This window comes from Accipiter gentilis, chromosome 2 (assembly GCF_929443795.1).
Source record: "Accipiter gentilis chromosome 2, bAccGen1.1, whole genome shotgun sequence".
Taxonomy (NCBI): domain Eukaryota; kingdom Metazoa; phylum Chordata; class Aves; order Accipitriformes; family Accipitridae; genus Astur; species Astur gentilis.
In genome coordinates, this window is record NC_064881.1 from 44,827,655 (window position 1) to 44,840,629 (window position 12,975).

The 12,975-nt window shown below is 42.8% G+C and overlaps 1 protein-coding gene across 5 annotated transcripts in view; it reads right to left on the minus strand.

Moving 5' to 3' along the window:
- CYRIB (CYFIP related Rac1 interactor B) overlaps positions 1–12,975 on the minus strand; it is a 100,577-nt gene that overhangs the window by 67,755 nt on the left and 19,847 nt on the right. The window contains exon 1 of one of the 5 annotated variants that reach the window (XM_049818944.1): positions 10,548–10,805. The exons of the other annotated variants lie outside the window; for them this stretch is intronic. The gene's annotated coding sequence lies outside the window, so the exon portion shown is untranslated. Of the gene's footprint in view, positions 1–10,547; positions 10,806–12,975 lie in introns of those variants that run through there. 5 annotated transcript variants of the gene reach the window in all.

The window sequence follows — 12,975 nt, forward strand, 5'->3', positions numbered from 1 at the left end:
CAAGCCATCCCCGACTCCAAAGCACAGTTCAAACGAAACCTGTCTGGACTTCTGGCCAGACTGGCCCCGCATTTGGAGAAATTTGAAAACCAGCCCCTAAGGAGCATACTTCCAGGATCCCTGAACCTGCTCAGTCAGGAAGAGGGGCGGGGAGGAGAAAAAAGGAAAGTTCAAAGACAAAATTCAAAATTTCCTTTTCAGGCAGTTCTAGCCTCAACTCTGCAGAGATGATTACAAGTATTAATGATGCTAAATGAAAGAAGCACTAGGATACCAACCAGAGCTACTGTACTACTGAATTAGATGCTACTAGTAGCAGTTACCCTAAACATTGTTTCCACAAATACTGAAGGAAGAATAAAGCAGAGAAAAGTATAGTTGGTAAAAAGCAAAAGAAAACACAAAGAATGTTACCTATGCCAGATATTTCCTGAAGTATGAGCAAGATAAGCTTTCTACATAAATGCCAAATAAAAGAGGATTAGAAAGGACAGAGCACTAAGAGTGAAACTATCTGATCAGACGTAAAACAAGAGCATGAACCCTACCTTCCAGTTACTTCTATTACAGTGTTCACAGGCAGGACACAGCCTTCGCATTTCCGTTACAAGCCTATCCTCTAACAGCAGTCTCAGCAATTTATGAAGCAGAGCACAGCTGACAGTAGTAAGGAAGAGATGATGTTACACACAATAACTGGCTGATAAGAGGAAAAACACTTTTATGCGGTGCCCTCCTTCAGTGAAGGCCAGCAGATGAAGTGTAGAAATCCATACTCTGGGACCTCCTAAGGCAAGGGGAAAAAATAATACCTTAACTAAACCAGCTTTAAATCAAACAAAAAACTACACAAGAGCATAAGTACTTTAAAGAATTAGGGTATTTATAAAGGACACATCTAACAAGGCTTTCACTCACTGACTTCAATTTTTTTTTCTTTTTCTGAACTTCCAAAGACGAGTTGTAACACTAGCTCAAATTAAGACTGAACACTGTCCTTGAAAAGATACAGTTAAGTACCAACATAAAAATAGCTTTTCTTATGATTAAGTTAAGAAACATCTTGAACTGTTAAATCAAATCTGTGCTCATTTACAATGCATGATAAAAGTTAAACACCCAATCCTTTTGCCAAGAACAGCATTTTACCAGGACTAAAGTAAATAGGTATAGTTGCTTTTTTCTAACACTCCGATTCAGAACCAGGAAATAGACCAATTCTAGGCACAACAATTGTGCTTTTCATTTTAAAGAAAGCACTTGGCTTTCAATTTATTTTTTTTTAACACGCAATACTAAGACCAAAGACAACATGTTTTCTGAGGAAGGTAAAGCTATATAATAGTGGAAGCTAAATACAAGCTACTTGAAGTTAGTAAGTGAATTTTAGTTCTTTTTCTGAAGCTATTGCATATACATCAGTAACACAAAATTAAGAAGCACTGAATCATTCCGGCAGTGCTGTAAAGCCAACACATTGCGAAAAATGAACTATATTGTACTCTGTGTTTTTTATTACCTGACAACAGTCAGCAGCACATTGTGTGACCTGATGAGTATGTGCATTCTTGTCCCCTGGCAGAGAGGATTTGCCCTCAACAGATGGAACAAGAGCATATGCAAAGCCTACATCACTGGTATACCAAAACAGAGGCTTGAAAATCATGTAAGTATTTTGACCAGCAATTAAAATATTAGTTTCCTAAAAATACATGTGGGTTCTACATCAGCTCAAGTTTGCTTGGGACAAACTGCCCTACTTGAGTACTGTATTGAGATATAATATAGCTAACTACACTGAACAGTGTGTGGACACATATGCAAGTATGTGAGTGCACATGTGTTAATATAGATATATATATATACACATGCATATAAAAATCTATACACACAGAGATTAACTATAAGATACTAACTATATCACCTTATTGCATTCCCATCCTCTGGGGACAGATAGTTGTTGGTTTGTTGGGTTTTTGTTTTCTTTTCTTTTTTTCCTTTTTAAACAAAGTTTTATCATGACTGTACTTCCTTTTCTTTTTTAGTGCTGCTACTCCCAGCTATCTACTGACTCACCCACACGTAGCTGTGCTTCAGCATGTTGCACTTCATGTTCTTTTATAAAGTGTCACTACAATTCTTACTTGAACTTAAGATACTTAAATTGCATAAATCCACCCACAGAGGTAAAGGTGGGCAGAGCTGACAGATCACATAACTAAACACACAAAAAGCCTGCATAAAGCCAGAAAACAGCACCTGAGGCTCTCATTGTTTAAAAGCTTTGTTTGGGTGTCCTTTTCCACATGAAAGTACCTCAAGTTTGAACACTAATGTTTGTCACATACCCAGTATCACATCAGAAGCCAGCTGTGCTTCTAAGAAACCCAGAGTACAGATTGACTTTTCAGATCAAAAGCAATCCTGTGGCCATTCCCCTCCCTAACAGGGGAGAAAAATCTCTACCTTAAGACCTGAAAAGAGATTTGCTACCAACGAATGCAAAGCTTTCAAAAGAAAGCAAGTTTCCACTAAATTTAAGCTACAGCAGAAGTATTTCTAGTCCTGCTAGCTGCAAAGCTGATCAGCCAAATATCAACTGAACATAAGCCAACACAGTAGGCCTGGCAAGAAAAGTCAAAAAACCACAGCTCCATCAGCAGAGGCTGCTGTTCTTTCCTTTACCCAGGAGTAAACACTTTTTTTTTTTCTTTTTTTAAATACTATACAGTTTCCTAACCAGCATAAGCCTCATTCATAGTATTTCTCTTAAAAAAAGAAGCTCCCAAGAAAAACTTTAAGTGATAAGCAAAGGCTTTTTACCCTTCCTTCTAATGGCAGAAGAAACAGCAGCTTTATACTTCTTACATTGGTTGACATGGTTTCTCTTCTAAAGAGAAACTTGAGAAGCCACAAGGCTCTACAAAACAGAAACAGCTTATGGTTCCTCCTTCCAGTAGCTAGAGCAGGACAGAACTATCTTTCAAACTAAATGTCTAAGCAAAGCAATGTAGACAGCTGAGAGAGTCCCAACTGAAAAATAAAAATCAGCTCATACCACCTTCCTTCACCATAAAGGAGAGAAAGGAATTCATTGTCCACAATTCTGTTAATAAAGCTGCACCACCACTTTGACTTTTCCATAACATTTAAACACTAAAAATAGGTCTTTTTACCACACATGGCAGTTTGGCCCTTTAAGTTTGGCCCTAAAGCTGTGTGAATGCAGTACAGCTAAGGAATGCATCAATATGCATCAATACCAAAAGTTTGTGGGAGTTACTAATACCAGAGTATGAGTTCTTGAGAGTCACACAATACCAGAATTAATCCTTCCTCATTTCTCTGAACAAACAACATATTTACACAAGACGAAACAATAAGAAATAACTTTGCCTTTTTGATGAAATGAAATGGCCATGTTCTGCTGCTGTGATAAACAGAATGACCTCGAGCGCTGCCACGTTCTCCAATTCAGTTATGGTAGCTACATGTCTAAACAGACTATAAATCAACACAAGAAACAACTGTGAAGTTAGAATATAGTATTAAAAAGGAATCATAGCAAGAGAAAAGCAGTGAGTTCAATGGGGATGTGGCTGCAATATTTAAACTAGTCTAAAAAGACTCAGGTTCTAGTCATTTCTAACCATGCAAAACTAGCATAACTTCTCTTCATCGTGCCTTTGCTCCTCATGTGCAAAATAGGAAGCAAACCACTTCCTCATCTCACTAGACCATTCTGATAATAAATAACTGCACAGAAAGCAGTTACCAGACTATCCAAGAGGAAATTAATTGCATCTCTGAAGCAATCTAACAAGAGCATAGTACGGTATTAAGTAAAGACGACAAACTATTGAGCACTTGTTCACTAAACTAGCACCAGCCACTTCATCGTGGGGATAAAACAAGCATCCTAATGGAAGAAACAGCATACATTACGTATTCAAGACTGCCTTCCTTCTGCTGTTTCTTCACTTTTGAGCACTGCTTCACAGCATAACAGAAAAGACCAAGTATAAACTCTTAACTAGGGGATAAGCCTGGACAATTCATGCTCATAGCTGCATGGCACATCGCCAGAATCAAAACCATTTCCTCACAACACCAATTTCTACCACTTAGAGACACATATTAAGATAAAGTGGTGAAAACATGATGGCTACTAATGGCAATAGACAAAACTTAGTATGTTTTATTTCACTGTAGTCCCTTCCTTATAGTTTTTCTGACTCTATTTTTACCATCCCGAGTTCCTTGTCCAACATGCCCGTCTGCCTTCTTCACAAAGTTCTAGCTTCTAACTCTTACGTCTGCTGTCCAGCCTTCTCCCCATCAGCTCTCTTTTCTGTATTCTTTGTCCAGCAAGTCCCCATTTCCCTTGATGTCCCCAAGATGCTTGGTGAGAAGCAGCATCATTTCCACACACTCCCTTGGTACCTGACCGATACTCTCCACACAGCCAACAAGCTTCCAACCCAACCTCTCCACTAGTTTTTGAACAACTTGTCCCCAACTCAGTCCCAGAGTCTAATTAATACTCTTCCCTGCTTTCAGCCCAAAGTAAGCTGCTCCTCCTAGTTAACTGCCATCACTCCTCACCTCAGCTGTCCTCTCCATCCAAACCCGTTTCTTCTCCCATGCTGCCTGGCTGGATAGAGCATGAGTTTTCACAGGACTGTAATGGGGTCAAACTCAGGCCCATTCTGGACTAGGGACAGGGAGAGAAGCAAAGCAAGAGGTATAAGCCCTGTAAAAACACTCTGCTGTAAAGCTGAGACATACTAGAGCTATTTGAAGAGCTGTCAAAAAATTTTAAGACTACAGTTACAACATCTGTTCCCAAACCTCACTTTTGGCAGCTACTGAAGTAGTTTGACTGAAATTCCTCTGAAAACCTGACACAATATTAACATCAATATTATATAACATTATTTGCTCAAAGTATTAGGTCTTAATCAATAGTCTCCTACACTGCCATTTACTAGATTTTACTGCTAGCCCTACCTACATAAAGTTCCCTACCAGGACATGATTCTACCCTGTGTTTATTAAGAAGCCATAGTTACAGAAAAATGGGTAGCTTCTCCATAAGAAGTCTGAACGTTGCTAAAACCAGAAACTTCAGAAAATATAAAAAAAACACCTTGAATTTTGTTAGGCTAGTTGAAAGCTCTTGTAAGATCATCCTCCGAACTTCAAGCTAGGAGGTATCAACTCAGTCATGTTATTCTGTTACTACTGCTAGGAAGAATTCATTCAGATCTGAACTCTGAGATGCAAAGGTAAGAACAGTTAAAGCATTTGAAGTACTATTTTAGTGTTCAGGAGAATATTACTTTAGCCAGTTGCACATGGGAACAAGCAGCAAGTAATCTTCTACAAGAAGTACCCAGAACAGAAAATTTCAAAACTGTCATTACAATTCAATTGCCTGTTCAGCTGACAAATTCACATCTCCCCACATAAGACTTCTACACACAAGCAGGAAATCTAAACTCTAAATCAATTAACTACTATCCATAAGCAATCCTTACATAACGTTCTGCCTTGTCTGTATGATCTTCATTTATATAAAAGGTCAGCAATTTTATCTTTGAGATGAAGCCTCATGAAGTCTAGTGGTTACATATTTCACTTCCACATTAAGAAGGAAGTTTCAAATAACTGTATGTCTCAGCACATAAAAGGTACAAATATAACAAAAAGAAATTAATTGGCTTTTCATGCCCAGAATGCGCTTTGCCTGAGAAGTTTCACTTTCAGGGACACTAAACAGGAAGGTTTTGGTTTTTAAAAAATAAGAGTTATGAACAGTGCTAGAATTCAGAAAATTACTTTTTTTTTTTTTTTCAGTAGAAAGGTCAAACTGACTTGTACATCAGAAGCTGAAAAAACCCCACATTTCTTGACCTACACAAAAAGGCAAGAATTCCCTCTCCCTGTGAGGATGTTACCCTCAAAACTGCTATAGTAAAAAGGTGAACCAACCATCATCCAGTGCCACACCTGACTTAATACACAATTAGACACAACTTTTGAAGTTATACAACTGCTAGAGCTACTAGTCACAAAAACAGGGCTTTCCAGTCAACTAATTTACAACTAGGGTAGGAACTCATCTATTACCTTGTATAGTACACCAGAAAAAGTTACTCATGCTAACACTCCATTTAATTTAATCATCCAGTACTGAAGGAGAACCAGAATTGCTTCATGGCTGAATTTAAGAGTCTTTTGAACTACGCCAGTTAAACAGAATTCGCTCACAGAGCAGCCTGCTGCTACCGGGGAACGGTTAAGCCCCGCAGTCTGAAGTAAAAAGTGCTTTTAAAAATGTATCTAGGACAGTGTTCTGCTGCACTTTCTTACATATAAAGTGATTACCGATAGAAAACTTTTTTTTTTTTTTTTGCCTGCTGGTTACCAATTCAGGTAAAGCATTTGCTGATGGGAATCAGCCTTCCAGACAAACGTATTAACTGCCTACAGGATCAAGCTTTAGGTTTTGGTGTGGGTGGCAGACAGAAGCCCTGTTTTGCAAGGCATGCTATTTTTGTAGCTACAGCCACACCAAATTGAATGCACTCAATCTCACAAACTAAGCTGTCCCAGACCCAATTACACTATTTGCACAGAGACCACCTGGGAATCCCAAGTGCTGCAGATAGAAGCTGTAGATACAATCAGCCAAACACTTAGTAAACAAGACCACAAACCATAGAGCGTTTCCACTGAACAAGAGTAAAAGAATAAAAATAAATCCTCCCATACAAGCATTATTAGAGGAAACAATTTTTATATACTTTAAGATTGTACATAAGTACAACCTCTTTGTTTCAGAGATAGTTAGCCTCCAATTTTTCCTGCAGTCCCACAATGTTTTCATGTAGTAGAAAAAAAAAATTGCTCGGTTTGGTCAGTCATACATCATTCCCCAAATACAATACCAGAACTTTAGGTTAGTGCAATAAAGCAACAACAATCTTTCCTGATACACACAAATTAGCCAATACTTGTCTAGGTACTAGATACGTAAAAATTCTTTTTCTAGGTGCTGAAAAAGTAATGTTAAAGAGCACTCAAAATGTCTGGTACCAAAAGTCCTTTTAGAAATCAATTTCATGGCCCGTATTAACATTACCAGAGTTAACCAGAAATAAATTACTAAACATTTCACCAAGACCACCTGATTCAGTAGCAACAGTAAATTAAGACAGTAGCATACAGATGACCTTGAAATTCAAAATATCATAAGTGAAGGCAAAAGAATGCACCTTTTTACTTGCACCTTTCAATATGCTTTGTAACTAGTCTCACTATGTCCACAGTGAAGGCATTCTCTGTGCATCAGGCTTTCACATGACAGAGAAGACAAAATGTTATTTCTAAAAAGGAGAATGCAATTAAAACCACAAGAGGTGGGGAACACAGGAGAAAGTGCTGTTAACTAAAAATACTTTCAGCTTTACCTAGTCAATTCTAAAACTGCTCATTGTTGGTGGTTTCTGTTAAGCTCTGCTGTTTATATAATTACAATACACATACCTCCAGCACCCACTGGAATTGCAAATGTAAAACAGCACCTATATAAGAGAGCCTCTTACTCTCAGCAAATTTTAGACAGTTTGAAACACTCTACCAGCTGCAGCTGCCAACTTGTGACACTCGAGAGAACATTCCTGAATCACAGAAGGGGGGAAACTGAGGTGAATTTATAAGAGATCCTGAAATTAAAGGCGATCAAATAAGCCTCTGTCTTCATACACATGAAGACAAAAGCAAACTTCTCCATGTCGGGTAGTTAGAGGAGTTAAATTTTCCGCAATCACAAGGAAGAAATTACTAATGCTCTTGAGTAAAGTTTGTATGTCCATAGATTAAAGGAAGACTTACAAGGTACGCAAGAGGACCATCCATTTATTTAAAAGTTCTCTTGATACACGTGAGTGAATGGGAGTAGGAAAGATATCAAAAGGTGCATAAAACTGGCCACAATTCACAGCTGGAAAATTATTTGAAATAAACTTTACCCTGCCTAATTGATGCATGTATTTCAGGTGCCACAGCTAGTAAGCACTGCCAATAGTTGGTTCAGGTTTCCCAGCACTGAACTCTTTCCAATTCAAGCGCAGCTTCATTCATATGCCCAGTCCCCCTGTCCTCATCACCTCTGAGGCCATGTTGATAGACTCGGAGGGATTCAGTTGGACCAAAATGACTACCAGGATGACTCTCTGCATCCTGATACTAAGCACAGGAGCTTGGCACTGACATTCAAACCTTGTGTGGATTCAGCACATATATTCACTTGGGCTGCATACCTTGCCTGTAGCACATTTGCTTGACAGCTGATAGCCCATGAGATGCAATTTGACAACACTCAAAATATTTCAGCTTTGAAGATGTAATGTCAAACATTTTTACAATGAAAATGTCTCATAAAATTGATTTATAATCTACTTCAGGGTAGTTAACATTACCTTAACAGACAGGAGTCATTCTTCTCAACTTAAGCCCATCTACATCAATGACTAAAACTCTCAGTGTAATTATAAGAGAGCAAGCTTTTAGGAAGGACAGGCAAAGATGATAACCTTGATTTACACTAGCACCATTATTTCTTTAAAAAAACAAAAAAAACCCACAACCAAAACACACACACACACACAAACAATTCTGACTGCTTAAAAACCAAATCTGACTTCTTGCACATAAGCTTTAATTTTGCGTGTCTCTGCTACAGGGTATGCATTAGTTCCATCTATGTCCCCAGCTGGCAGGCAATAACAAAAAGGGTACTGCAGGCTGTTTGTCTATCTGTATTCTCCTAGATACACAGCGAGGGGAAAAAAACCCTGCATTTACGTTTACTGTGCCTAAGCAGCTACAGAAGTCCAAAGTGGTACCTACATATGCTTTTCCAAATGACAGAGCCAATTTCTGTTACTGTATTACTCAATAATTCACTAGTTAGCAATACAAATATTCCCCACCCTTCTGCCTCTTTACAGTATTAATTCCAAGTGTCTAGTGAGAACTGTTAGAAGTCTGGTGACAAACACCTTGAATTAAACTCCCCACGTAACTATCCCTAAATTATTTTACCTATTGTCTTCAAATAATTTCAGAATTAATTATTCTGCTAAGATATATAACTACTGAAAGACACAGTAAAAAATTGTTTCCTTTTTCTCTTTATCCAGACATTAAGACTCCGGCAAAACTCAGATAAGGGGACAGGACAGCTATGTATGCAAGAACAGAACTGGCTAGCATCACGCTTCCACAGTCAGCGAGGCTCCCACAGGAAAGGTTTCACATGAAGAGGCAGAGAATTTCAGAAGACAATCTTTTCAATAATCCGTCACGTCAGGTGGTCCCAGCCAAACTGCAAACAATGAAGAAAATCTAGAGCACCTGACAACAAATGGAAGTTGTATAACAGACAGGATCAAATTCATTCCTCACTTCCATATAACCACAGTACTTCTTGACAGGGATACTTTAAAACAGATTCTGGGATTGCTTCTTTCTACAGACCCTACTCTCTGACAGCTAATGCATACGGTAAGAAATCTGTCAGTTTGACTTGGATAAAAAGCTATCTACTCTTCTGCTGAAAGCTTCTGTTTCAACAATGGAATACTCGCTGTATGCTAGACAGAAAAAAACATTTCTACTTCATGGAAGAGCAGCACCTTATTCATGTGGTTTAGGATTTTGGTGTTAAACTTGCCACATGGAACTGAAGATATGTTTTGCAAAACAACGCACCTTGCTAAACAAAGATGTTTGTCACGTAGAACCTTGTAAGTTTGGATTCACATTCCAACCTTGACAATAGTAACCTCAGGCTAATTACTAACCATCTCCTGTCCAATACCCCTATCTGCCACAACCTGCTACAGAAAATGCTCATTAACTTAAAGGTATACTTAAAGTCCAAGCAATCAGAACACAAAGAAAGACTGTGTCGAGGGGGAGGGAGGGAGGGGGTGGCGTTAAGAAAAACAGACTTTGCAGTTTTTAACAACAAAACCAGTAATAAGGAAGAACACGGATTATTAGATCAATCTAGAAAAAGTTTTACCGGTTTGAAGATTAACATACATGCTAATCAACACTTGTATTTCCATATTACGTTATGAGAAATTCAGCAAGACAGATTTAAAATGTTAGTAAGACTCCGCTATCACAGCGGAAAGACAGCTGTCATACTGTCACTGACATTTGGATCCAGGATGCTGATGCTATGGAACAGAAAAAGAAAAGCACTTCAGAAACCTTCGCAAAACACAGTCTCTTGATTTCTTTGGTATCTGAAATGTTTCTGTGAAGAAACTTCTTCTGTTTTATTACCACGCAAGATGAAACACCAGACTAAAAACTAACAAAATAGAACCGAGTTGCACGTGTCGTTATTCCCGAATCGCACGGGAGAGAACTAAAATCCAAATAAAATTTGCTTTTATCAGCTACTTAACGAATAGGTTAGAAACAGCAGCCTCCTGCTACAGCTTCTGAATTCACCTTAACCCTACCTGGCATTACAGTCCCAGCATCACAGCTACCGCACGCAGAACTGCAAGGATACACCCCAACTATGACAAACGCGCGGCGATTTCTGTATTCTGCTTAACTCGCTGCACGTTTTAGCTACAGTTCGGAGGACTGCAGACCTCCCTTCAGGAGGTTTCCTCCTCTTGGTTAACCACTGACACTGTCACTCCGTCTCTCCACCTCCCCACGCACCACCTGCACCCCGCAGGGCTGCACCAGAGGAGAGGCAGGATGAAGGCCGGCGGGGAGGACCCGCTCCTCCTCCTCCTCCTCCTCCGACCACCACCACCACCAGCTACTGCCACAAGCCGGTCGCGCCGCCGTCGCCGGGCAGCTGCCTGCGCTTGCACCAGGGAGCACACCGGGTCCTCTGCCTCCGACCCGCCGCCGGGCGGGGAAGGAGCCCCGCCGCAGAACCAGGGGAAACCCAGAGCGGGGTTATTCAGCGCAGGGCAGGTCCCTGGCAGTCAGCGCCGTCTCCCCAGGCGAGGGAGGCAGCGGCCGCCGCTTCTCCAACCAAACACCCTCCCCCCGCCCCGGCCGTGAGGCCCCGGCGGCGGGAGGGCGGGCGGGCGGGCAGCCCCCTCCTCGCCCCGGCGGGGAGAGCGGGGCCGAGGCGGCGGCGGGACGGGAAGGGCAGAGACGCGGGAAGTTGCGGAGGGCTGAGGGGAAGCGGGTTCGGCCCGGGGAGACGGGGGGAGGGACAGCAACAGATGGGAGCCGGGGCGGCGGGCCGGGGCGGGGGGGAGAGCCCCCGTCCCCTCAGGGGCAGGCCGGGCCCCGGCGGGAAGGGGCTGAGGGGAACGCGGGGGATGCAGCGAGGCGCCCCGCCCCGGCCCCCCGCCCTCCACTCCTTCCCTCCACGCCGCTGACACTCACCGAGCCGCCCGGCGGACGGCGATGCTGGACGGGAGCCGGAGCGGGAGCCGGAGCCGCCGCCTCCCCCCGCTCGGCCGGAGGCAGCGACAGCAGCGGCGTGGCCGGAGCCCCGCGCAGGGGAGGGCGCGGATGGCGACAGCGCCGGAGCCGCCCGCGCTGGGGGGGAAGGGGGGGGGGAGGGGGAGCGAGCCGCGCAGCGCCGCGGGGGACCGGCCGTGCGGGCGGGCGTGCGGTGACCCGGATGTACCGGCGGCGGGGGGGGGTGGTGGTGGTGGTGCGGGGGGCGGCCAGCAGGTGACTGCGCAAGCGCGCCAGGCTGCCAGCGCACTGCGCATGCACCTGCTTCGACTCCCAGTGTCTCGGGCAGGGGCGGGGGAAAGAAACAGAGGCGGGCGGGCAAGCGAGACGGCGAGTGGGTCAAGCGCCTTAAAGGCGCCGCCGCGGCGGCCCGGGGAGGGGGCAGCCATCTTCCCGCAGCTCCCAGCGTGCAGGGCTGAGACACCCTCCCCGCCTCCACTAACAACTCATCAAAGCCACTAACTTAACCTCACGGATGGCCGCTTAAGCCAGTTGTGTGACTTCGGTACTTTTTTTTTTTTTTTAAAGGCCTGACTCAAGGTTTTTAAACGTTTGCAGTTGGCAAAGCCAGGATGGGAAAGAAAATCGGGTTCCTTCTGTGTGAAAAGCAGGGCTGCTGACTGAAATGTCTTCCCAGGGGGATCATGTTGTAAGACCTAAGGTAAAAAAAAAATAAAAAGCGGAAAGTTGGATCCCTCAGTGAGCTCTGAGCTGCCAGAACCCCGCGCAGGACGAACGTCCCGCTGCTCTCGTGGCCCCACGCCACACTGCTCTCCATCTCCCCTGAAATGTAAAAGACAGGCAAAATGTGTTAAGAAACACAAAAATAGATTTTAAGGGCACTTCATGGACTTAATTATGTATTTTCCTCTCCCGTTGCACGCATCCTGTTGATGAAGGTTTCACCTTTTCCTTGCCTGTATCACAACTGGGATTTTGGCGGCGTTACCCTGGGACATCGCACACCCTGAACTGCTTCTACTTCTGCATAAATTTGCCAAAGCAGAGGGATAGCACAAACACCCTGTTTTGGTCTTGCTTCTTTAGTAAAATTGCACATACGCACACAGAGTAAGAAAAATTAGAAGTTCTGCTTCTTTTTTTCGTAAAGTAACCTGGAAACTAGGCAATGATTTTCAAAATTTTGCCATGAAGTCTCATCTGGTCTTCACGTTGAATGGTTCCTCTGAAGCCGAGGGACAGAACATGCTGCGTTCGGTGAGGCTGCGCTAGGAGCGGTTCAGAGACCGAGCCGGACAGCCGGGCAGTAGTGTACGGATACAGCCAAGACAAAACTCCTCGCAGCTTCGACCAGTAGAGCATTGTCATTGGCAAAGGTGCTTATTCAATCTGAAAGAGCCAAACAAACCACCTGAAAGTCTAACCACTTCTGCTACTTTCTCTTCAGAAGCCGAACACCAATTTGATAACCGCCAAATATTAGGGAATACC